Raw genomic sequence first — 26,862 nt, forward strand, 5'->3', positions numbered from 1 at the left:
TTCTTGTACATAGGAGCAGTATTATAGTAGTTATATTCTTGTATATAGGAGCAGTATTATAGTAGTTATATTCTTGTACATAGGGGGCATTATTATAGTAGTTATATTCTTGTACATAGGGGGCAGTATTATAGTAGTTATATTCTTGGACATAGGGGGCAGTATTATAGTAGTTATATTCTTGTACATAGGAGCAGTATTATAGTAGTTATATTCTTGTACATAGGGGGCAGTATTATAGTAGTTATATTCTTGTACATAGGGGGCAGTATTATAGTAGTTATATTCTTGTACATAGGAGCAGTATTATAGTAGTTATATTCTTGTACATAGGAGCAGTATTATAGTAGTTATATTCTTGTATATAGGAGCAGTATTATAGTAGTTATATTCTTGTACATAGGGGGCATTATTATAGTAGTTATATTCTTGCAGTGTGAGGACAGGAAGCATCTGGTCTTGTGCTGATGTTTGCAGACCCCTCTCCCTGCGGTACATTTCTCTGATTCCTGTGATATTGTTAGTCTGGGGTAATCTCCATTCGTGCCCTGGTTTCTATATTTGGCTGCTTGGGGAATTTCATTGTCCGTGTATATGAGAAGGTAGACAGACACAGAACAGGAGGTAAAGTCACATTCCCGTCCTTCCTGAGACCCCCGCTGTAGTTCCTTACTGTTCTCATAGATTTCCAGTCTTGGAATCTGTATGATGAGGATTAGGTCGGGATAAAGGCTTCGGGCTGGGCGACGTCTGCTGTGTCCGGCGTTATGTAATGCCATCACAGCTACATTTCCACAGTAGGCTCCATCTGAAGTCATGTAATACTTGGTCACGACAAGTCCTCAACGGTGAGAAGATTGTGGTTTAAAGGGATTATCTCTCCTTGGCTTACTTGATGGCTTGTGTCCACAGGGTTTCCTCCTTCTATAGTCTGTTTCCTATAGATTGCTTCTGTTTCTCCTTTTTACGTTCCTTCTCTGACATTAAGAGGACGTTTGTCACATAGCCAGCATGTGTAGAAAGCCTGGGGACAGTATAGGATGTAGAGGGTCATTGGTGGTAGTTGGGTCGGGATGAAGACCATACAGCACTGGAGCAAGGTGTAAGTAGAGCTGAAGACCAGGGTAGATCTAGGTGAGAGTCGGCTGGAGGGATAGTTTGGTATACTTGGCTTTTACTCGTATTTCAGAGCTACAGGGCCAGTTGGAGATGTCATGAATTATATTGAAGATGGACCATATTATAGAGCTACAGGTGGAGGGGGAAGAGGATGGTTAAAGGTTAAGAAGCAGAGAGGTTTGGTAGTGTTGGAGATGGCAGTGTATAAATCAGTATATTTGGATTTGGAAATGGTATGGTAGATTGGTTGGGTATCATTGGATTTGGAATGGCCAAGAGGGTGGATGCAGTTGGGGTTGGAGATGGCATGGTAAAAGAGTTGGTATGATTGGGGTTGGAAGTTCAGGATAAAGGAGTTAAGAATAGTTTTTGTTGAACATGGCAGGGTAGAGGGTTGAGTATAGCTTAGATTGTAGATGGCAGGCTTGACGGGTTGGATAAAATTGGGTAGGAAATGGCATATTAGAAGGGTTGGATATGAGATGGCATAGTAAAGGGGTTGGGTACAGTCTGGCAGGAAATGACATAGTAAATGGGTTGGGTACAGTTGGGTAGAAGATGCCATAGTAGAGGGGTTGGGTACAGTTGGGTTGCAGATGGCAGGGTAGAGGGGTTGGGTACAGTTGTTTAAAAAATGCCATAGTAGAGGGGTTGGGTACAGTTGTGTTGCAGATATAGTGGGGTAGAAGGGTTGTGTTGCAGATGGCAGGGTAGAGGGGTTGGGTACAGTTGCGTTGCAGATATAGTGGGTTGGAGGGGTTGGATATAGTTGGGTTGAAGATGGTAGGGTAGAGGGGAAGGGTACAGTTGCATTGCAGATATAGTGGGGTAGAGGGGTTGGGTATAGTTGGGTTGCAGATGGCAGGGTAGAGGGGTTGGGTATAGCTGGGTTGCAGATGGCAGGGTAGAGGGGTTGAATACAGTTGTGTTGCAGATATAGTGGGTTGCAGATGGTAGGGTAGAGGGGTTGGGTATAGTTGGGTTGCAGATGGCAGGGTAGAGGGGTTGGGTATAGTTGGGTTGCAGATATAGTGGGGTAGAGGGGTTGGGTATAGTTGGGTTGCAGATGGCAGGGTAGAGGGGTTGGGTATAGCTGGGTTGCAGATGGCAGGGTAGAGGGGTTGAATACAGTTGTGTTGCAGATATAGTGGGTTAGAGGGGTTGGGTATAGTTGGGTTGCAGATATAGTGGGGTAGAGGGATTGGGTATAGTTGGATTGCAGATGGCAGGGTAGAGGGGTTGGGTATAGTTGGGTTGCAGATGGTAGGGAAGAGGGGTTGGGTATATTTGTGTTGCAGATGGCAGGATAGAGGGGTTTGGTACAGTTGCATTGCAGATATAGTGGGGTAGAGGGGTTGGGTATAGCTGGGTTGCAAATGGCAGGGTAGAGGGGTTGGGTATATTTGGGTTGCAGATATAGTGGGGTAGAGGGGTTTGGTATATTTGGGTTGTAGATATAGTGTGGTAGAGGGGTTGGGTATAGTTGGGTTGCAGATGGCAGGGTAGAGGGGTTGGGTATATTTGTGTTGCAGATATAGTGGGGTAGAGGGGTTGGGTATAGTTGGGTTGCAGATGGCAGGGTAGAGGGGTTGGGTATATTTGTGTTGCAGATATAGTGGGGTAGAGGGGTTGGGTATACTTGGGTTGCAGATGGCAGGGTAGAGGGGTTGGATATAGTTGGGTTGCAGATATAGTGGGGTAGAGGGGTTGGGTATAGTTGGGTTGCAGATGGCATGGTAGAGGGGTTGGGTATAGTTGGGTTGTAGATATAGTGGGGTAGAGGGGTTGGGTACAGTTGAGTTGCAGATATAGTGGGGTAGAGGGGTTGGGTATAATTGCATTGCAGATATTGTGGGGTAGAGGGGTTGGGTATAGTTGGGTTGCAGATGGCAAGGTGGAGTGGTTGGGTACAGTTGGGTTGTAGATATAGTGGGGTAGAGTGGTTGGGTACAGTTGAGTTGCAGATATAGTGGGGTAGAGGGGTTGGGTTTAGTTGCATTGCAGATATGGTGGGGTAGAGGGGTTAGGTACAGGTGCGTTTCAGATATAGTGGGGTAGAGCGGTTGGGTATAGTTGGGTTGCAGATATAGTGGGGTAGAGGGGTTGGGTATAGTTACGTTGCAGATATAGTAAGGTAGAGGGGTTGGGTACAGTTGGGTTGCAGATGGCAGGGTAGAGGGGTTGGGTATAGTTGGGTTACAGATATAGTGGGGTAGAAGGGTTGGGTATAGTTGCGTTGCAGATGGCAGGGTAGAGGGGTTGGATATAGTTGGATTGCAGATATAGTGGGGTAGAGGGGTTGGGTATTGTTGGGTTGCAGATGGCAGGGTAGAGGGATTGGGTATAGTTGCGTTGCAGATATTGTGGGGTAGAGGGGTTGGGTATAGTTGGGTTGCACATAGCAGGGTAGAGGGATTGGGTACAGTTGCATTGCAGATATAGTGGGGTAGAGGGGTTGGGTATAGTTGGGTTGCAGGTGGCAGGGTAGAGGGGTTGGGTATAGTTGGGTTGCAAATATAATGGGGTACAAGGGTTGGGTACAGTTGCGTTGCAGATATAGTGGGGTAAAGAGGTTGGGTATAGTTGGGTTGCAGATATAGTGGGGTAGAGGGGTTGGGTATTGTTGCGTTGCAGATATTGTGGGGTAGAGGGGTTGGGTACAGTTGGGTTGCAGATGGCAGGGTAGAGGGGTTGGGTATAGTTAGGTTGTAGATATAGTGGGGTAGAGGGGTTGGGATAGTTGGGTTGCAGATATAGTGGGGAAGAGGGGTTGGGTATAGTTTTGCAGATGTAGTGAGGTAGAGGGGTTGGGTACAGTTGAGTTGCAGATATAGTGGGGTAGAGGGGTTGGGTATAGTTGCGTTGCAGATATGGTGGGGTAGAGGGGTTAGGTACAGGTGCTTTGCAGATATAGTGGGGTAGAGGGGTTGGGTATAGTTGGGTTGCAGAAATAGTGGCGTAGAGAGGTTGGGTACAGTTGAGTTGCAGATATAGTGGGGTAGAGGGGTTGGGTATAGTTGGGTTGCAGAAATAGTGTGGTAGAGAGGTTGGGTACAGTTGAGTTGCAGATATAGTGGGGTAGAGGGGTTGGGTATAGTTGCGCTGCAGATATAGTGAGGTAGAGGGTTTGGGTACAGTTGGGTTGCAGATGGCAGGGTAGAGGGGTTGGGTATAGTTGGGTTACAGATATAGTGGGGTAGAAGGGTTGGGTATATTTGTGTTGCAGATGGCAGGATAGAGGGGTTTGGTAAGGTTGCATTGCAGATATAGTGGGGTAGAGGGGTTGGGTATAGTTGGGTTGCAAATGGCAGGGTAGAGGGGTTGGGTATTTTTGTGTTGCAGATATAGTGGGGTAGAGGGGTTGGGTATATTTGGGTTGTAGATATAGTGTGGTAGAGGGGTTGGGTATAGTTGGGTTGCAGATGGCAGGGTAGAGGGATTGGGTGTATTTGTGTTGCAGATATAGTGGGGTAGAGGGGTTGGGTATAGTTGGGTTGCAGATGGCAGGGTAGAGGGGTTGGATATAGTTGGGTTGCAGATATAGTGGGGTAGAGGGGTTGGGTATAGTTGGGTTGCAGATGGCAGGGTAGAGGGGTTGGGTATAGTTGGGTTGTAGATATAGTGGGGTAGAGGGTTTGGGTACAGTTGAGTTGCAGATATAGTGGGGTAGAGGGGTTGGGTATAGTTGCATTGCAGATACTATGGGGTAGAGGGGTTGGGTACAGTTTGGTTGCAGATGGCAGGGTAGAGGGGTTGGGTATAGTTGGGTTGCAGATGGCAGGGTAGAGGGGTTGGGTATAGTTGTGTTGTAGATATAGTGGGGTAGAGGAGTTGGGTACAGTTGAGTTGCAGATATAGTGGGGTAGAGGGGTTGGGTTTAGTTGCGTTGCAGATATGGTGGGGTAGAGGGGTTAGGTACAGGTACGTTGCAGATATAGTGGGGTAGAGCGGTTGGGTATAGTTGGGTTGCAGATATAGTGGGGTAGAGGGGTTGGATACAGTTGCGTTGCAGATATAGTAAGGTAGAGGGGTTGGGTACAGTTGGGTTGCAGATGGCAGGGTAGAGGGGTTGGGTATAGTTGGGATACAGATATAGTGGGGTAGAGGGGTTGGGTATAGTTGCGTTGCAGATGGCAGGGTAGAGGGGATGGGTATAGTTGGATTGCAGATATAGTGGGGTAGAGGGGTTGGGTATAGTTGGGTTGCAGATGACAGGATAGAGGGGTTGGGTATAGTTGGGTTGCAGATGGCCCGGTAGAGGGGTTGGGGACAGTTGGGTTGCAGATATAGTGGGGTAGAGGTGTTGGGTATAGTTGGGTTGCAGATATAATGGGGTACAAGGGTTGGGTACAGTTGCGTTGCAGATATAGTGGGGTAGAGAGGTTGGGTATAGTTGGGTTGCTGATATAGTGGGGTAGAGGGGTTGGGTATTGTTGAGTTGCAGATATAGTGGGGTAGAGGGGTTGGGTATAGTTGGGTTGCAGATGGTAGGGTAGAGGGGTTGGGTATAGTTGGGTTTCAGATATAGTGTGGTAGAGGGGTTGGGTATAGTTGGGTTGCAGATGGCAGGGTAGAGGGGTTGGGTATAGTTGGGTTGCAGATATAGTGGGGTAGAAGGGTTGGGTATAGTTGGGTTGCAGATATAGTGGGGTAGAGGGATTGGGTATAGTTGGGTTGCAGATGGCAAGGTAGAGGGGTTGGGTATAGTTGGGTTGCAGATGACAGGGTAGAGGGGTTGGGTAAAGTTGCATTGCAGATATAGTGGGGTAGAGTGGTTGGGTATAGTTGCGTTGCAGATATGGTGGGGTAGAGGGGTTAGGTACAGGTGCGTTGCAGATATAGTGGGGTAGAGGGGTTGGGTATAGTTGGGTTGCAGATATAGTGGGGTAGAGGTGTTGGGTATAGTTGGGTTGCAGAAATAGTGGGGTAGAGAGGTTGGGTACAGTTGAGGTACAGATATAGTGGGGTAGAGGGGTTGGGTATAGTTGCGTTGCTGATATATGAGGTAGGGGGGTTGGGTACAGTTGGGTTGCAGATGGCAGGGTAGAGGGGTTGGGTATAGTTGGGTTACAGATATAGTGGGGTAGAGGGGTTAGGTATAGTTGTGTTGCAGATGGCAGGGTAGAGGGGTTGAGTATAGTTGGGTTGCAGATATAGTGGGGTAGAGGGGTTGGGTACAGTTGCATTGCAGATATTGTGGGGTAGAGGGGTTGGGTACAGTTGGGTTGCAGATGGCAGGGTAGAGGGATTGGGTACAGTTGCATTGCAGATATAGTGGGGTAGAGGGGTTGGGTATAGTTGGGTTGCAGATGACAAGGTAGAGGGGTTGGTTATAGTTGGGTTGCAGATAGCAGGGTAGAGGGGTTGGGGACAGTTGCGTTGCAGATATAGTGGGGTAGAGGGGTAGGGTATAGTTGGGTTGCAGATGGCTGGGTAGAGGGGTTGGGGACAGTTGGGTTGCAGATGGGAGGGTAGAGGGGTTGGGGACAGTTGGGTTGCAGATATACTGGGGTAGAGGGGTTGGGTATAGTTGGGTTGCTGATATAATGGGGTACAAGGGTTGGGTACAGTTGCGTTGCAGATATAGTGGGGTAGAGAGGTTGGGTATAGTTGGGTTGCAGATATAGTGGGGTAGAGGGGTTGGGTACAGTTGTGTTGCAGATATAGTGGGATAGAGGGGTTGGATATAGTTGCGTTGCAGATATAGTGGGGTACAGGGGTTGGGTACAGTTGGGTTGCAGATATAGTGGGGTAGAGGGGTTGGGTATAGTTGGGTTGCAGATATAGTGGGGTACAGAGGTTGGGTACAGTTGTGTTGCAAATATAGTGGGGTAGTGGGGTTGGGTATAGTTGCGCTGTAGATATTGTGGGGTAGAGCGGTTGGTTTTAGTATGGTTGCAGATGGCAGGGTAGAGGGGTTGGGTATAGTTGGGTTGCAGATGGCAGAGTAGAGGGGTTGGGTATAGTTGGGTTGCAGATATAGTGGGGTAGAGCGGTTGGGTGTAGTTGGGTTGATGATGGCAGTGTAGAGGGGTTGGGTATAGTTGGGTTGCAGATATAGTGGGGTAGAGGGGTTGGGTTTAGTTGGGTTGCAGATGGCAGGGTAGAGGTGTTGGGTACAGTTGGGTTGCAGATATAGTGGGGTAGAGGGGTTGGGTATAGTTGTGTTGCAGATGGCAGGATAAAAGGGTTGGGTACAGTTGCATTGCAGATATAGTGGGGTAGAGGGGTTGGGTATAGTTGGGTTGCATATGGCGGGGTAGAGGGGTTGGGTATAGTTGGGTTGCAGATGACAGGGTAGAGGGGTTGGGTACAGTTGCATTGTAAATATAATGGGGTAGAGGGGTTGGATATAGTTGCGTTGCAGATATAGTGGGGTACAGGGGTTGGGTACAGTTGCGTTGTAGATATTGTGGGGTATAGGGGTAGGGTACAGTTGGGTTGCAGATGGCAGGGTAGAGGGGTTGGGTATAGTTGGGTTGCAGATATAGTGGGGTAGAGTGGTTGGGTATAGTTGGGTTGCAGATGGCAGGGTAGAGGGGTTGGGTATAGTTGGGTTGCAGATATAGTGGGGTAGAGTGGTTGGGTATAGTTGGGTTGCAGATGGCAGGATAGAGGGGTCGGTGACAGTTGCGTTGCAGATATAGTGGGGTAGAGGGGTTGGGGACAGTTGCTTTGCAGATATAGTGCGGTAGAGGGGTTGGGTATAGTTGGGTTGCAGAAGGCAGGGTAGAGGGGTTGGGTACAGTTGCATTGCATATATAGAGCGGTAGAGGGTTGGGTATAGTTGGGTTGCTGATATAGTGGGGTAGAGGGGTTGGGTACAGTTGCGTTGTAGATATAGTGGGGTAGAGGGGTTGGGTATAGTTGGGTTGTAGATATAGTGGGGTAGAGGGGTTGGGTACAGTTACGTTGTAGATATAGTTGGGTAGAGGGGTTGGATATAGTTGGGTTGCAGATATAGTGGGGTTGAGGGGTTGGGTACAGTTGCATTGTAGATATAGTGGGGTAGAGGGGTTGGGTATAGTTGGGTTGTAGATATAGTGGGGTAGAGGGGTTGGGTACAGTTGCGTTGCAGATATAGTGGGGTAGAGAGGTTGGGTACAGTTGGCTTGCAGATATAGTGGGGTAGAGGGGTTGGGTACAGTTGCGTTGTAGATATAGTGGGGTAGAGGGGTTGGGTATAGTTGGGTTGTAGATATAGTGGGGTAGAGGTGTTGGGTATAGTTGTGTTGTAGATATAGTGGGGTAGAGGGTTTGGGTACAGTTGGGTTGCAGATATATTGGGGTAGAGGGATTGGGTATTGTTGCGTTGTAGATATAGTGGGGAAGAGGGGTTGGGTATAGTTGCGTTGTAGATATAGTGGGGTAGAGGGGTTGGGTATAGTTGGGTTGTAGATATAGTGGGGTAGAGGGGTTGGGTATAGTTGGGTTGTAGATATAGTGGGGTAGAGGGGTTGGGTACAGTAGCGTTGTAGATATAGTGGGGTAGAGGGTTTGGGTATAGTTGGGTTGTAGATATAGTGGGGTAGAGGGGTTGGGTACAGTTGGGTTGTAGATATAGTGGGGTAGAGGGGTTGGGTATAGTTGGGTTGTAAATATAGTGGGGTAGAGGGGTTGGGTACAGTTGCGTTGTAGATATAGTGTGGTAGAGGGGTTGGGTATAGTTGCGTTGTAGATATAGTGGGGTAGATGGGTTGGGTATAGTTTCGTTGTAGATATAGTGGGGTAGATGGGTTGGGTATAGTTGGGTTGTAGATATAGTGGGGTAGAGGGGTTGGGTATAGTTGGGTTGTAGATATAGTGGGTAGAGGGGTTGGGTATAGTTGGGTTGCCGATATAGTGGGGTAGAGGGGTTGGGTACAGTTGCATTGTAGATATAGTGGGGTAGAGGGGTTGGGTATAGTTGGGTTGCAGATAGCAGGGTAGAGGGTTTGGGTACAGTTGCATTGTAGATATAGTGGGGTAGAGGGGTTGGGTATAGTTGGGTTGCAGATATAGTGGGGTAGAGGGGTTGGGTATAGTTGGGTTGCAGATATAGTGGGGTAGAGGGGTTGGGTACAGTTGCGTTGTAGATATAGTGGGGTAGAGGGGTTGGGTATAGTTGGGTTGCAGATAGCAGGGTAGAGGGGTTGGGTACAGTTGCGTTGTAGATATAGTGGGGTAGAGGGGTTGGGTATATTTGGGTTGCAGATATAGTGGGGTAGAGGGTTTGGGTACAGTTGCGTTGTAGATATAGTGGGGTAGAGGGGTTGGGTATAGTTGGGTTGCAGATATAGTGGGGTAGAGGGGTTGGGTATAGTTGCGTTGTAGATATAGTGGGGTAGAGAGGTTGGGTACAGTTGCGTTGTAGATATAGTGGGGTAGAAGGGTTGGGTACAGTTGCGTTGTAGATATAGTGGGGTAGAGGGGTTGGGTATAGTTGGGTTGCAGATATAGTGGGGTACAGGGGTTGGGTACAGTTGCGTTGTAGATATAGTGGGGTAGAGGGGTTGGGTACAGTTTCGTTGTAGATATAGTGGGGTAGAGGGGTTGGGTATAGTTGGGTTGTAGATATAGTGGGGTAGAGGGGTTGGGTATAGTTGGGTTGCAGATATAGTTGGGTAGAGGGGTTGGGTACAGTTACGTTGTAGATATAGTGGGGTAGAGGGGTTGGGTACAGTTGCGTTGTAGATATAGTGGGGTAGAGGGGTTGGGTACAGTTGCGTTGTAGATATAGTGGGGTAGAGGGGTTGGGTACAGTTGCGTTGTAGATATAGTGGGGTAGAGGGGTTGGGTACAGTTGCATTGCAGATATAGTGGGGTAGAGGGGTTGGGTATAGTTGGGTTGCAGATATAGTGGGGTAGAGGGGTTGGGTATAGTTGGGTTGTAGATATAGTGGGGTAGAGTGGTTGGGTATAGTTGGGTTGCAGATATAGTGGGGTAGAGGGGTTGGGTACAGTTGCATTGCAGATATAGTGGGGTAGAGGGGTTGGGTATAGTTGGGTTGTAGATATAGTGGGGTAGAGGGGTTGGGTATAGTTGGGTTGCAGATATAGTGGGGTAGAGGGGTTGGGTATAGTTGGGTTGTAGATATAGTGGGGTAGAGGGGTTGGGTATAGTTGGGTTGTAGATATAGTGGGGGTAGAGGGGTTGGGTATAGTTGGGTTGTAGATATAGTGGGGTAGAGGGGTTGGGTATAGTTGGGTTGTAGATATAGTGGGGTAGAGGTGTTGGGTATAGTTGGGTTGCCGATATAGTGGGGTAGAGGGGTTGGGTATAGTTGCGTTGTAGATATAGTGGGGTAGAGGGGTTGGGTACAGTTGCCTTGTAGATATAGTGGGGTAGAAGGTTTGGGTACAGTTGCGTTGTAGATATAGTGGGGTAGAGGGGTTGGGTATAGTTGGGTTGCAAATATAGTGGGGTAGAGGGGTTGGGTACAGTTGCGTTGTAGATATAGTGGGGTAGAGGGGTTGGGTACAGTTGCGTTGTAGATATAGTGGGGTAGAGGGGTTGGGTATAGTTGGGTTGTAGATATAGTGGGGTAGAGGGGTTGGGTATAGTTGGGTTGCAGATATAGTTGGGTAGAGGGGTTGGGTACAGTGGCGTTGTAGATATAGTGGGGTAGAGGGGTTGGGTATAGTTGGGTTGCAGATATAGTGGGGTAGAGTGGTTGGGTATAGTTGGGTTGCAGATGGCAGGGTAGAGGGGTTGGGTATAGTTGGGTTGCAGATATAGTGGGGTAGAGTGGTTGGGTATAGTTGGGTTGCAGATGGCAGGATAGAGGGGTCGGTGACAGTTGCGTTGCAGATATAGTGGGGTAAAGGGGTTGGGGACAGTTGCTTTGCAGATATAGTGCGGTAGAGGGGTTGGGTATAGTTGGGTTGTATAAGGCAGGGTAGAGGGGTTGGGTACAGTTGCATTGCATATATAGAGCGGTAGAGGGTTGGGTATAGTTGGGTTGCTGATATAGTGGGGTAGAGGGGTTGGGTACAGTTGCGTTGTAGATATAGTGGGGTAGAGGGGTTGGGTATAGTTGTGTTGTAGATATAGTGGGGTAGAGGGGTTGGGTACAGTTGCGTTGTAGATATAGTTGGGTAGAAGGGTTGGATATAGTTGGGTTGCAGATATAGTGGGGTTGAGGGGTTGGGTACAGTTGCGTTGTAGATATAGTGGGGTAGAGGGGTTCGGTATAGTTGGGTTGTAGATGTAGTGGGGTAGAGGGGTTGGGTACAGTTGCGTTGCAGATATAGTGGGGTAGAGAGGTTGGGTACAGTTGGCTTGCAGATATAGTGGGGTAGAGGGGTTGGGTACAGTTGCGTTGTAGATATAGTGGGGTAGAGGGGTTGGGTATAGTTGGGTTGTAGATATAGTGGGGTAGAGGGGTTGGGTATAGTTGTGTTGTAGATATAGTGGGGTAGAGGGTTTGGGTACAGTTGGGTTGCAGATATATTGGGGTAGAGGGATTGGGTATTGTTGCGTTGTAGATATAGTGGGGAAGAGGGGTTGGGTACAGTTACGTTGTAGATATAGTGGGGTAGAGGGGTTGGGTACAGTTGCGTTGTAGATATAGTGGGGTAGAGGGGTTGGGTACAGTTGCGTTGTAGATATAGTGGGGTAGAGGGGTTGGGTACAGTTGCGTTGTAGATATAGTGGGGTAGAGGGGTTGGGTACAGTTGCATTGCAGATATAGTGGGGTAGAGGGGTTGGGTATAGTTGGGTTGCCGATATAGTGGGGTAGAGGGGTTGGGTATAGTTGCGTTGTAGATATAGTGGGGTAGAGGGGTTGGGTACAGTTGCCTTGTAGATATAGTGGGGTAGAAGGTTTGGGTACAGTTGCGTTGTAGATATAGTGGGGTAGAGGGGTTGGGTATAGTTGGGTTGCAAATATAGTGGGGTAGAGGGGTTGGGTACAGTTGCGTTGTAGATATAGTGGGGTAGAGGGGTTGGGTACAGTTGCGTTGTAGATATAGTGGGGTAGAGGGGTTGGGTATAGTTGGGTTGTAGATATAGTGGGGTAGAGGGGTTGGGTTGCAGATATAGTTGGGTAGAGGGGTTGGGTACAGTTGCGTTGTAGATATAGTGGGGTAGAGGGGTTGGGTATAGTTGGGTTGCAGATATAGTGGGGTAGAGTGGTTGGGTATAGTTGGGTTGCAGATGGCAGGGTAGAGGGGTTGGGTATAGTTGGGTTGCAGATGTAGTGGGGTAGAGTGGTTGGGTATAGTTGGGTTGCAGATGGCAGGATAGAGGGGTCGGTGACAGTTGCGTTGCAGATATAGTGGGGTAGAGGGGTTGGGGACAGTTGCTTTGCAGATATAGTGCGGTAGAGGGGTTGGGTATAGTTGGGTTGTATAAGGCAGGGTAGAGGGGTTGGGCACAGTTGCATTGCATATATAGAGCGGTAGAGGGTTGGGTATAGTTGGGTTGCTGATATAGTGGGGTAGAGGGGTTGGGTACAGTTGCGTTGTAGATATAGTGGGGTAGAGGGGTTGGGTATAGTTGGGTTGTAGATATAGTGGGGTAGAGGGGTTGGGTACAGTTGCGTTGTAGATATAGTTGGGTAGAAGGGTTGGATATAGTTGGGTTGCAGATATAGTGGGGTTGAGGGGTTGGGTACAGTTGCGTTGTAGATATAGTGGGGTAGAGGGGTTCGGTATAGTTGGGTTGTAGATGTAGTGGGGTAGAGGGGTTGGGTACAGTTGCGTTGCAGATATAGTGGGGTAGAGAGGTTGGGTACAGTTGGCTTGCAGATATAGTGGGGTAGAGGGGTTGGGTACAGTTGCGTTGTAGATATAGTGGGGTAGAGGGGTTGGGTATAGTTGGGTTGTAGATATAGTGGGGTAGAGGGGTTGGGTATAGTTGTGTTGTAGATATAGTGGGGTAGAGGGTTTGGGTACAGTTGGGTTGCAGATATATTGGGGTAGAGGGATTGGGTATTGTTGCGTTGTAGATATAGTGGGGAAGAGGGGTTGGGTATAGTTGCGTTGTAGATATAGTGGGGTAGAGGGGTTGGGTATAGTTGGGTTGTAGATATAGTGGGGTAGAGGGGTTGGGTATAGTTGGGTTGTAGATATAGTGGGGTAGAGGGGTTGGGTACAGTAGCGTTGTAGATATAGTGGGGTAGAGGGTTTGGGTATAGTTGGGTTGTAGATATAGTGGGGTAGAGGGGTTGGGTACAGTTGGGTTGTAGATATAGTGGGGTAGAGGGGTTGGGTATAGTTGGGTTGTAAATATAGTGGGGTAGAGGGGTTGGGTACAGTTGCGTTGTAGATATAGTGTGGTAGAGGGGTTGGGTATAGTTGGGTTGTAGATATAGTGGGGTAGATGGGTTGGGTATAGTTGCGTTGTAGATATAGTGGGGTAGATGGGTTGGGTATAGTTGGGTTGTAGATATAGTGGGGTAGAGGGGTTGGGTATAGTTGGGTTGTAGATATAGTGGGTAGAGGGGTTGGGTATAGTTGGGTTGCAGATATAGTGGGGTAGAGGGGTTGGGTACAGTTGCGTTGTAGATATAGTGGGGTAGAGGGGTTGGGTATAGTTGGGTTGCAGATAGCAGGGTAGAGGGTTTGGGTACAGTTGCGTTGTAGATATAGTGGGGTAGAGGGGTTGGGTATAGTTGGGTTGCAGATATAGTGTGGTAGAGGGGTTGGGTATAGTTGGGTTGCAGATATAGTGGGGTAGGGTACAGTTGCGTTGTAGATATAGTGGGGTAGAGGGGTTGGGTATAGTTGGGTTGCAGATAGCAGGGTAGAGGGGTTGGGTACAGTTGTGTTGTAGATATAGTGGGGTAGAGGGGTTGGGTATAGTTGGGTTGCAGATATAGTGGGGTAGAGGGTTTGGGTACAGCTGCGTTGTAGATATAGTGGGGTAGAGGGGTTGGGTATAGTTGGGTTGCAGATATAGTGGGGTAGAGGGGTTGGGTATAGTTGCGTTGTAGATATAGTGGGGTAGAGGGGTTGGGTACAGTTGCGTTGTAGATATAGTGGGGTAGAAGGTTTGGGTACAGTTGCGTTGTAGATATAGTGGGGTAGAGGGGTTGGGTATAGTTGGGTTGCAGATATAGTGGGGTACAGGGGTTGGGTACAGTTGCGTTGTAGATATAGTGGGGTAGAGGGGTTGGGTACAGTTTCGTTGTAGATATAGTGGGGTAGAGGGGTTGGGTATAGTTGGGTTGTAGATATAGTGGGGTAGAGGGGTTGGGTATAGTTGGGTTGCAGATATAGTTGGGTAGAGGGGTTGGGTACAGTTACGTTGTAGATATAGTGGGGTAGAGGGGTTGGGTACAGTTGCGTTGTAGATATAGTGGGGTAGAGGGGTTGGGTACAGTTGCGTTGTAGATATAGTGGGGTAGAGGGGTTGGGTACAGTTGCGTTGTAGATATAGTGGGGTAGAGGGGTTGGGTACAGTTGCATTGCAGATATAGTGGGGTAGAGGGGTTGGGTATAGTTGGGTTGCAGATATAGTGGGGTAGAGGGGTTGGGTATAGTTGGGTTGTAGATATAGTGGGGTAGAGTGGTTGGGTATAGTTGGGTTGCAGATATAGTGGGGTAGAGGGGTTGGGTACAGTTGCATTGCAGATATAGTGGGGTAGAGGGGTTGGGTATAGTTGGGTTGTAGATATAGTGGGGTAGAGGGTTTGGGTATAGTTGGGTTGCAGATATAGTGGGGTAGAGGGGTTGGGTATAGTTGGGTTGTAGATATAGTGGGGTAGAGGGGTTGGGTATAGTTGGGTTGTAGATATAGTGGGGGTAGAAGGGTTGGGTATAGTTGGGTTGTAGATATAGTGGGGTAGAGGGGTTGGGTATAGTTGGGTTGTAGATATAGTGGGGTAGAGGGGTTGGGTATAGTTGGGTTGCAAATATAGTGGGGTAGAGGGGTTGGGTACAGTTGCGTTGTAGATATAGTGGGGTAGAGGGGTTGGGTACAGTTGCGTTGTAGATATAGTGGGGTAGAGGGGTTGGGTATAGTTGGGTTGTAGATATAGTGGGGTAGAGGGGTTCGGTATAGTTGGGTTGCAGATATAGTTGGGTAGAGGGGTTGGGTACAGTTGCGTTGTAGATATAGTGGGGTAGAGGGGTTGGGTACAGTTGCGTTGTAGATATAGTGGGGTAGAGGGGTTGGGTACAGTTGCGTTGTAGATATAGTGGGGTAGAGGGGTTGGGTACAGTTGCGTTGTAGATATAGTGGGGTAGAGGGGTTGGGTACAGTTGCATTGCAGATATAGTGGGGTAGAGGGGTTGGGTATAGTTGGGTTGCAGATATAGTGGGGTAGAGGGGTTGGGTATAGTGGGGTTGTAGATATAGTGGGGTAGAGGGGTTGGGTATAGTTGGGTTGCAGATATAGTGGGGTAGAGGGGTTGGGTATAGTTGGGTTGTAGATATAGTGGGGGTAGAGGGGTTGGGTATAGTTGGGTTGTAGATATAGTGGGGTAGAGGGGTTGGGTATAGTGGGGTTGTAGATATAGTGGGGTAGAGGGGTTGGGTATAGTTGGGTTGTAGATATAGTGGGGTAGAGGGGTTGGGTATCGTTGGGTTGCAGATATAGTGGGGTAGAGGGGTTGGGTATAGTGGGGTTGTAGATATAGTGGGGTAGAGGGGTTGGGTATAGTTGGGTTGTAGATATAGTGGGGTAGAGGGGTTGGGTATAGTTGGGTTGTAGATATAGTGGGGGTAGAGGGGTTGGGTATAGTTGGGTTGTAGATATAGTGGGGTAGAGGGGTTGGGCTGGGATAAAGATGGATGTCTAGAGGGAAAGATTGTAGTAGAAGTAGAAGAATTGGGGTTTGGGGACAGTGTATGTTGTATGTAAGTGGGTTAGATATGTTTTTCTTTTATATACAATACCTCTTTGTAATCGCAAAGCTTCCGCTTCGTTGTGGCAGTGGAGGGGTTACTGCGTGGTGTCAGTGATGATGAGGAAGTTGTAGCAATGGGCGGTTTTGCACTTGTGAAATGAAACTTTTGTAATATAATAACTCTTCCACGAAGCTTCTCTGTTGGGGCCATCCATCGTACTCAGCTCTGAGGCGCAGACCCCAGTGTCCTGACACCTGGACCACATAATGCTACCGCTCACAGTGCCGAGATGCTGTCGTTAGGCCTGGGTGAGTGAGCTTACAATCTAACATCCCCAGGGCCAGAGAGACGTTGGGAGGCCCCCTCAGCTCACAGTGGTACGACTGGGGGTTACAACAGTTGTGGTAGAGGTGCAATGTTGTGATGAGACTTGTTTCACTGCATCCTGTTTAGTAACTTGTGTCATGTGGAGTAAGTATTGTACTGATCCCATATTATACTCCAGAGCTGCACTCACTATTCTGCTGGTGCAGTCACTGTGTACATACATTACATTACTGATCCTGAGTTACCTCCTGTATTATACTCCAGAGCTGCACTCACTATTCTGCTGGTGCAGTCACTGTGTACATACATTACATTACTGATCCTGAGTTACATCCTGTATTATACCCCAGAGCTGCACTCACTATTCTGCTGGTGCAGTCACTGTGTACATACATTACATTACTGATCCTGAGTTACCTCCTGTATTATACTCCAGAGCTGCACTCACTATTCTGCTGGTGCAGTCACTGTGTACATACATTACATTACTGATCCTGAGTTACATCCTGTATTATACCCCAGAGCTGCACTCACTATTCTGCTGGTGCAGTCACTGTGTACATACATTACATTACTGATCCTGAGTTACATCCTGTATTATACTCCAGAGCTGCACTCACTATTCTGCTGGTGCAGTCACTGTGTACATACATTACATTACTGATCCTGAGTTACATCCTGTATTATACTCCAGAGCTGCACTCACTATTCTGCTGGTGCAGTCACTGTGTACATACATTACATTACTGATCCTGAGTTACATCCTGTATTATACTCCAGAGCTGCACTCACTATTCTGCTGGTGCAGTCACTGTGTACATACATTACATTACTGATCCTGAGTTACCTCCTGTATTATACTCCAGAGCTGCACTCACTATTCTGCTGGTGCAGTCACTGTGTACATACATTACATTACTGATCCTGAGTTACATCCTGTATTATACCCCAGAGCTGCACTCACTATTCTGCTGGTGCAGTCACTGTGTACATACATTACATTACTGATCCTGAGTTACATCCTGTATTATACTCCAGAGCTGCACTCACTATTCTGCTGGTGCAGTCACTGTGTACATACATTACATTACTGATCCTGAGTTACATCCTGTATTATACTCCAGAGCTGCACTCACTATTCTGCTGGTGCAGTCACTGTGTACATACATTACATTACTGATCCTGAGTTACATCCTGTATTATACTCCAGAGCTGCACTCACTATTCTGCTGGTGCAGTCACTGTGTACATACATTACATTACTGATCCTGAGTTACATCCTGTATTATACTCCAGAGCTGCACTCACTATTCTGCTGGTGCAGTCACTGTGTACATACATTACATTACTGATCCTGAGTTACATCCTGTATTATACTCCAGAGCTGCACTCACTATTCTGCTGGTGCAGTCACTGTGTATATACATTACATTACATTACTGATCCTGAGTTACCTCCTGTATTATACTCCAGAGCTGCACTCACTATTCTGCTGGTGCAGTCACTGTGTACATACATTACATTACTGATCCTGAGTTACATCATGTATTATACTCCACAGCTGCACTCACTATTCTGCTGCTGCAGTCACTGTGTACATACATTACTGATCCTGTACTGATCCTTGAAATACAAGGTGTTCAGAGACACGGCTGAGGTGAGGAGGCTGAGCCCGACCACCACTGAGCAAGACACAGAAGTGGACATGTCAGGACTGGGCCAAGAAATCTGACACAGATTGTTCCCAGGTTTTATGGACTGAGGAGATGAGACGACTCTGGATAAGCAGATGGATGGGCCGGAGCTGCATCAGTACCGGGCACAGACCTCCACCTGTCCTGTCTGTATACTCTCATGTGATCCCGGCTGTCCTGTCTGTATACTCTCATGTGATCCCGCCTGTCCTGTCTGTATACTCTCATGTGATCCCGGCTGTCCTGTCTGTATACTCTCATGTGATCCCTGCTGTCCTGTCTGTATACTCTCATGTGATCCCGGCTGTCCTGTCTGTATACTCTCATGTGATCCCTGCTGTCCTGTCTGTATACTCTCATATGATCCCGGCTATCCTGTCTGTATACTCTCATGTGATCCCGGCTGTCCTGTCTGTATACTCTCATGTGATCCCGGCTGTCCTGTCTGTATACTCTCATGTGATCCCGGCTGTCCTGTCTGTATACTCTCATGTGATCCCGGCTGTCCTGTCTGTATACTCTCATGTGATCCCGGCTGTCCTGTCTGTATACTCTCATGTGATCCCGGCTGTCCTGTCTGTATACTCTCATGTGATCCCCCTGCTGTAATGTCTGTATACTCTCATGTGATCCCGGCTGTCCTGTCTGTATACTCTCATGTGATCCCGGCTGTCCTGTCTGTATACTCTCATGTGATCCCGGCTGTCCTGTCTGTATACTCTCATGTGATCCCGGCTGTCCTGTCTCTATACTCTCATGTGATCCCGGCTGTCCTGTCTGTATACTCTCATGTGATCCCGGCTGTCCTGTCTGTATACTCTCATGTGATCGCCTGCTGTCCTGTCTGTATACTCTCATGTGATCCCGGCTGTCCTGTCTGTATACTCTCATGTGATCCCGGCTGTCCTGTCTGTATACTCTCATGTGATCCCGGCTGTCCTGTCTGTATACTCTCATGTGATCCCGGCTGTCCAGTCTGTATACTCTCATGTGATCCCGGCTGTCCTGTCTGTATACTCTCATGTGATCCCGGCTGTCCAGTCTGTATACTCTCATGTGATCCCGGCTGTCCAGTCTGTATACTCTCATGTGATCCCGGCTGTCCTGTCTGTATACTCTCATGTGATCCTGGCTGTCCAGTCTGTATACTCTCATGTGATCCCGGCTGTCCTGTCTGTATACTCTCATGTGATCCCGGCTGTCCTGTCTGTATACTCTCATGTGATCCCGGCTGTCCAGTCTGTATACTCTCATGTGATCCCGGCTGTCCAGTCTGTATACTCTCATGTGATCCCGGCTGTCCTGTCTGTATACTCTCCTGCATCCTCCTCCACCCAGGAGCTGTGGTATGATCACACCATGTCCCTGCACGGTCAGACACGACCATTACACAGTACACAGCAGGGGAGCATTTATAAGATTATCTCAGCACAGGAACATTTTATTTAATCACATCCAATTGTGGAAATGATTATTAATCCAAGATCTGTTGATTAAAATCAACTTAGTAAAATCCTTTAACGATGGAGAATAAGGGGTACCCCCTCAGTATGGACTCAGTTCTGATGGACCCCAGCAGAGGGTCCCTTTTCCAGGCTTCTGGGCTTGCAGGGGCTGGCGTGATATTGACAGTGGTGCAGAGTCCTGTATGAAGTCCTGGGCGGCCACATAATGCTCAATCAGGCTAACCACCTGGTCTAGGTTGCCCGGGTCCCATTGCCCCACCCAACGCTGTATGGAGACTTGCAGAGTCCGCACCAACCGGTCGGCTATTACCCTCTCTTCCTTCTGGGCTGGGCTCAAGGTCTCAGGCTGGAGTCTTATTGCAATAAGTCATACGCCTGAGACCTAGCAGGTGGGATCTCCACAAAGGACCACTGGTGCACTCGTTGTGCCCGCACAAATGTATTAACCCCCAGTAAGACAAGGATCTCCCTTTTGCGCATCCTATAGTCCTGGGTATCGTCCCAGCTGAGGTTAGAGTACGCCTTCTGGGTGTCTCCCATCAGGAACAGGGCCACTACTTCAGCCCACTGGGAAATCGGCAAACTCTCTCGCTACGCTGTGCGTTCAAACACTGGGAGGAAAGTTTCCATGTCATTCTCTGGACTCATTTTTCTCCGTGGTGACCGGACTTTGTGGCAGGCCTCGGGGTGAACGGAGGTCGGCAGTAGGGGTGTCTCTCGCAGGGCAGCAATCTGTTGTAGAATTAGGTGGCAGGTCTGCTGCTGCTGCTCCTGCTGTTGCCACTGAAACTGCAGCTGCTGCTCATGCTTCCCCTGCCGTTGCCGCTGTAACTGCCGCTGCTGTTGCTGCTCCTGCTGTTGCCACTGAAAATTGCAGCTGTGGCTGGTGCTGCTCCTGCTATTGCCGCTGAAACTGCAGCTGCTTGGCGAGGATAAACTGCTTTAGTAGCTCCTCCATATTGTGCACGGGCCTGATTTGTAATTTTACAGGTTTAATTCTAGACATGCAGATTTTTTTCGGGGAATGCCTTAGTTCATACTGCCCGCATTCTCCACCATATGTGAGGCAGTGACTTTCGCGTCCGTGTGGCAATGATGCAGTGACCCAGGAAAGTTCAACTTAATCTTCTTTATTTTCCAATTTACAAACAAATCCAAAACTTTATCCTCCGGGTCGCAGCCAGAATGTCTGTCTCAGTCCGTATCAGTCAGTTGCCATGGATAACTGCACCTCCATATAATCCGTGGGTGCAGTAATGGCTCTGCACAAGTCTCTGGTCTGTGTTTAGTCTCACACAGAGAGGTCTGCACAGAGACTCCTGCTCTGCTGCTTGCAAAAGCTCAATAGACTCACCCAAACCTTAACTTAAAGTTTAAATGGGAATCGTGGACATGGGCCACTCCCAAGACCCTGAGTGGGGGAGAGATCCATCCCACTACCATCCTATAGATCTCTCCAAAAATAAAAGCCCATGTCAGTGTGACACCCCAGGGGTCTGGTTGCCACAGTGATAGAGATATTACGTCTGAGAGCAGGTGGGAGGTCTCTTGGTCAGGGATCCTGTGCATGCCACACCTCCTGCCCAGTCCTGGGAGGGGAAGAACTTCCCCTATATAAAACTGGGGCTGAGGCAGGGTTAGGGAAAAAGAGTACAGAGTTAAGAAGAGGAGCAGCTATAGGAAAGAGAGATCAGGAGCTCAGTGGGAGCAGTGCTACAAGGAATCAGGGGCTGGCAGCTGAAGAGCTCACCCTGATTGAAGAGTTACCACCGGACCCGGAGTCCGAGGCTGTGGGGACTAATCCTTACCCAGCAGCAGAAACCGACCGGCAGGGGATTTCAGGTCCTCTGGCCAAGAAACCCGAAGGCACGGTCACACGCGTGGGACCAGCACCGCCGTCGTGGAGCGGAAGCCACTAGAAGGCCCCGAGTCACCGGCCATACGGGTGAGCACCACACGGTACACTCAGGGACGTGGGCTACTTATATCCGCTTCTAGCAAGGTAGCCAGAAGAGTACAGTCAGTTTGGGAGGCCTACAACTCCGCCTGGCCAGGGGAAATCCCATCTGCTCAAGGACTGACCAGGCCCCGATCGCTAGCAAGTACTCCGGGAGGGTCTATCTTTATCACCAGTAAAGACCCTGAACTACACCGCATCGTCTCTGAGTGGTTCCTGCTACCCCCATCATCCACGTCGGCTGCCCTGAGGCCCTACCCCTCCCGTTGGGGGTTATACCATCCACGCTGCACAATCCTTCCACCGGCCTCAGCGGTCTGCCCTGCAGCGGCAGCTCAATAGCTGCATTCAATGGGTGGCGTAGTCGTCCAACATCTACTGCTAATACTCAGCCACACAGTTTGACTCCCTGGGCATGGACCGGGTCACCGCCACGAGACTACTACCCCCAACAGGCCGGGCTCCGGGTAGTCCCCGCGTGCGCAACGCTACACCAAGTAGGCCCAGGGGCGCGTCATCAGATTTTACTAAATCTGACTTGGTCAAATAGCTTCCCGAAGTCCACAGTCTCTTTTATTTTCCTCTGTGGCTGTGATTATAACGCTCTCCAGCGGGTTCAGTATGTCTCTGTGCACATCCTGGGGGGCACATACCGGCCCTTGTATATGGTCCTCCTCACAATATATATATACTATATACATAATCCCGCACACAGGGTATATACTATATACATAATTCTGCACACAGGGTATATACTATACACATAATCCTGCACACAGGGTATATACTATACACATAATCCTGCACACAGGGTATATACTATATACATAATCCTGCACACAAGGTATATACTATATATATAATCCCGCACACAGGGTACATACTATATACATAATCCCGCACACAGGGTATATACTATACACATAGTCCTGCACACAGGGTATATACTATATACATGATCCTGCACACAGGGTATATACTATATACATAATCCTGCACACAGGGTATATACTATATATATAATCCTGCACACAGGGTATATACTATACACATAGTCCTGCACACAGGGTATATACTATATACATGATCCTGCACACAGGGTATATACTATATACATAATCCTGCACACGGGGTATATACTATATACATGATCCTGCACACGGGGTATATACTATATACATAATCCTGCACACAAGGTATATACTATATATATAATCCTGCACACAGGGTATATACTATATACATAATCCCGCACACAGGGTATATACTATATACATAATCCTGCACACGGGGTATATACTATATACATAATCCTGCACACGGGGTATATACTATATACATAATCCTGCACACAAGGTATATACTATATATATAATCCCGCACACAGGGTACATACTATATACATAATCCCGCACACAGGGTATATACTATATACATAATCCTGCACACAGGGTATATACTATACACATAGTCCTGCACACAGGGTATATACTATATACATAATCCTGCACACGGGGTATATACTATATACATAATCCTGCACACAGGGTATATACTATATACATAATCCTGCACACAGGGTATATACTATACACATAGTCCTGCACACAGGGTATATACTATATACATAATCCTGCACACGGGGTATATACTATACACATAGTCCTGCACACAGGGTATATACTATATACATGATCCTGCACACAGGGTATATACTATACACATAGTCCTGTACACAGGGTATATACTATATACATAATCCTGCACACGGGGTATATACTATACACATAGTCCTGTACACAGGGTATATACTATATACATGATCCTGCACACAGGGTATATACTATACACATAGTCCTGCACACAGGGTATATACTATATACATAATCCTGCACACAGGGTATATACTATACACATAGTCCTGCACACAGGGTATATACTATATACATAATCCTGCACACAGGGTATATACTATACACATAGTCCTGCACACAGGGTATATACTATATACATAATCCTGCACACGGGGTATATACTATACACATAGTCCTGCACACAGGGTATATACTATATACATAATCCTGCACACAGGGTATATACTATACACATAGTCCTGCACACAGGGTATATACTATACACATAGTCCTGCACACAGGGTATATACTATATACATAATCCTGCACACGGGGTATATACTATACACATAGTCCTGCACACAGGGTATATACTATATACATGATCCTGCACACAGGGTATATACTATATACATAATCCTGCACACGGGGTATATACTATACACATAGTCCTGCACACAGGGTATATACTATATACATAATCCTGCACACGGGGTATATACTATATACATAATCATGCACACGGGGTATATACTATATACATAATCCTGCACACAGGGTATATACTATATACATAATCCTGCACACAGGGTATATACTATATACATAATCCTGCACACAGGCTATATACTATATACATAATCCTGCACACAGGATATATACTATATACATAATCCTGCACACAGGGTATATACTATATATATAATCCTGCACACAGGGTATATACTATACACATAGTCCTGCACACAGGGTATATACTATATACATAATCCTGCACACAGGGTATATACTATATACATAATCCTGCACACAGGGTATATACTATACACATAGTCCTGCACACAGGGTATATACTATATACATAATCCTGCACACAAGGTATATACTATATACATAATCCTGTACACAGGGTATATACTATACACATAGTCCTGCACACAGGGTATATACTATATACATGATCCCGCACACAGGATATATACTATATACATAATCCTGCACACAGGGTATATACTATATACATAATCCTGCACACAGGGTATATACTATATACATAATCCTGCACACAGGGTATATACTATATACATAATCCTGCACACAGGATATATACTATATACATGATCCCGCACACAGGGTATATACTATATACATAATCCTGCACACGGGGTATATACTATATACATAATCCTGCACACAGGATATATACTATATACATGATCCCGCACACAGGGTATATACTATATACATAATCCTGCACACGGGGTATATACTATATACATAATCCTGCACACAGGATATATACTATATACATGATCCCGCACACAGGGTATATACTATATACATAATCCTGCACACAGGGTATATACTATATACATAGTCCTGCACACAGGGTATATACTATATACATGATCCCGCACACAGGGTATATACTATATACATAATCCTGCACACGGGGTATATACTATATACATAATCCTGCACACAGGATATATACTATATACATAATCCTGCACACAGGATATATACTATATACATGATCCCGCACACAGGGTATATACTATATACATAATCCTGCACACAGGGTATATACTATATACATAATCCTGCACACAGGGTATATACTATATACATAATCCCGCACACAGGGTATATACTATATACATAGTCCTGCACACAGGGTATATACTATATACATGATCCTGCACACAGGGTATATACTATATACATAATCCCGCACACAGGGTATATACTATACACATAGTCCTGTACACAGGGTATATACTATACACATAATCCCGCACACAGGGTATATACTATATACATAATCCTGCACACAGAGTATATACTATATACATAATCCCGCACACAGGGTATATACTATATACATAATCCCGCACACAGGGTATATACTATATACATAGTCCTGCACACAGGGTATATACTATATACATGATCCTGCACACAGGGTATATACTATATACATAATCCCGCACACAGGGTATATACTATACACATAGTCCTGTACACAGGGTATATACTATACACATAATCCCGCACACAGGGTATATACTATATATATAATCCTGCACACGGGGTATATACTATATACATAATCCTGCACACAGGGTATATACTATACACATAGTCCTGTACACAGGGTATATACTATATACATGATCCTGCACACAGGGTATATACTATACACATAGTCCTGTACACAGGGTATATACTATATACATGATCCCGCACACAGGGTATATACTATATACATAATCCTGCACACAGGGTATATACTATATACATAATCCTGCACACAGGGTATATACTATATACATAATCCTGCACACAGGGTATATACTATATACATAATCCTGCACACAGGGTATATACTATATACATAGTCCTGCACACAGGGTATATACTATATACATAATCCCGCACACAGGGTATATACTATATACATAGTCCTGCACACAGGGTATATACTATATACATGATCCCGCACACAGGGTATATACTATATACATAATCCCGCACACAGGGTATATACTATATACATAGTCCTGCACACAGGGTATATACTATATACATGATCCTGCACACAGGGTATATACTATATACATAATCCCGCACACAGGGTATATACTATACACATAGTCCTGTACACAGGGTATATACTATACACATAGTCCCGCACACAGGGTATATACTATACACATAGTCCTGTACACAGGGTATATACTATACACATAATCCCGCACACAGGGTATATACTATATACATAATCCTGCACACAGGGTATATACTATATACATAATCCTGCACACAGGGTATATACTATATACATAATCCTGCACACAGAGTATATACTATATACATAATCCTGCACACAGGGTATATACTATATACATAATCCTGCACACAGGGTATATACTATATACATAATCCCGCACACAGGGTATATACTATATACATAATCCCGCACACAGGGTATATACTATATACATAGTCCTGCACACAGGGTATATACTATATACATGATCCTGCACACAGGGTATATACTATATACATAATCCCGCACACAGGGTATATACTATACACATAGTCCTGTACACAGGGTATATACTATACACATAATCCCGCACACAGGGTATATACTATATATATAATCCTGCACACAGGGTATATACTATATACATAATCCTGCACACAGGGTATATACTATACACATAGTCCTGTACACAGGGTATATACTATATACATGATCCTGCACACAGGGTATATACTATACACATAGTCCTGTACACAGGGTATATACTATATATATAATCCTGCACACAGGGTATATACTATATACATAATCCAGCACACAGGGTATATACTATATACATGATCCAGCACACAGGGTATATACTATATATATAATCCTGCACACAGGGTATATACTATATACATGATCCCGCACACAGGGTATATACTATACACATAATCCTGCACACAGGGTATATACTATACACATAATCCAGCACACAGGGTATATACTATATACATAATCCTGCACACAGGGTATATACTATATACATAATCCCGCACACAGGGTATATACTATATACATAATCCTGCACACAGGGTATATACTATACACATAGTCCTGCACACAGGGTATATA

At 46.6% G+C, this 26,862-nt stretch overlaps 1 protein-coding gene across 6 annotated transcripts in view; it reads left to right on the forward strand.

The window, feature by feature from the left end:
* Positions 1-26,862, forward strand: part of RHOG (ras homolog family member G) — a 145,744-nt gene that overhangs the window by 102,741 nt on the left and 16,141 nt on the right. Inside the window, exon 1 of one of the 6 annotated variants that reach the window (XM_073661105.1) lies at positions 697-848. The exons of 4 other annotated variants lie outside the window; for them this stretch is intronic. The gene's annotated coding sequence lies outside the window, so the exon portion shown is untranslated. Of the gene's footprint in view, positions 1-696; positions 849-16,006; positions 16,204-26,862 lie in introns of those variants that run through there. One more of the 6 variants, XM_073661103.1, reaches the window with a different exon arrangement.

This window comes from Phyllobates terribilis, unplaced genomic scaffold (assembly GCF_046119375.1).
Source record: "Phyllobates terribilis strain yellow unplaced genomic scaffold, ASM4611937v1 Scaffold_2__4_contigs__length_985480577, whole genome shotgun sequence".
NCBI lineage: Eukaryota > Metazoa > Chordata > Amphibia > Anura > Dendrobatidae > Phyllobates > Phyllobates terribilis.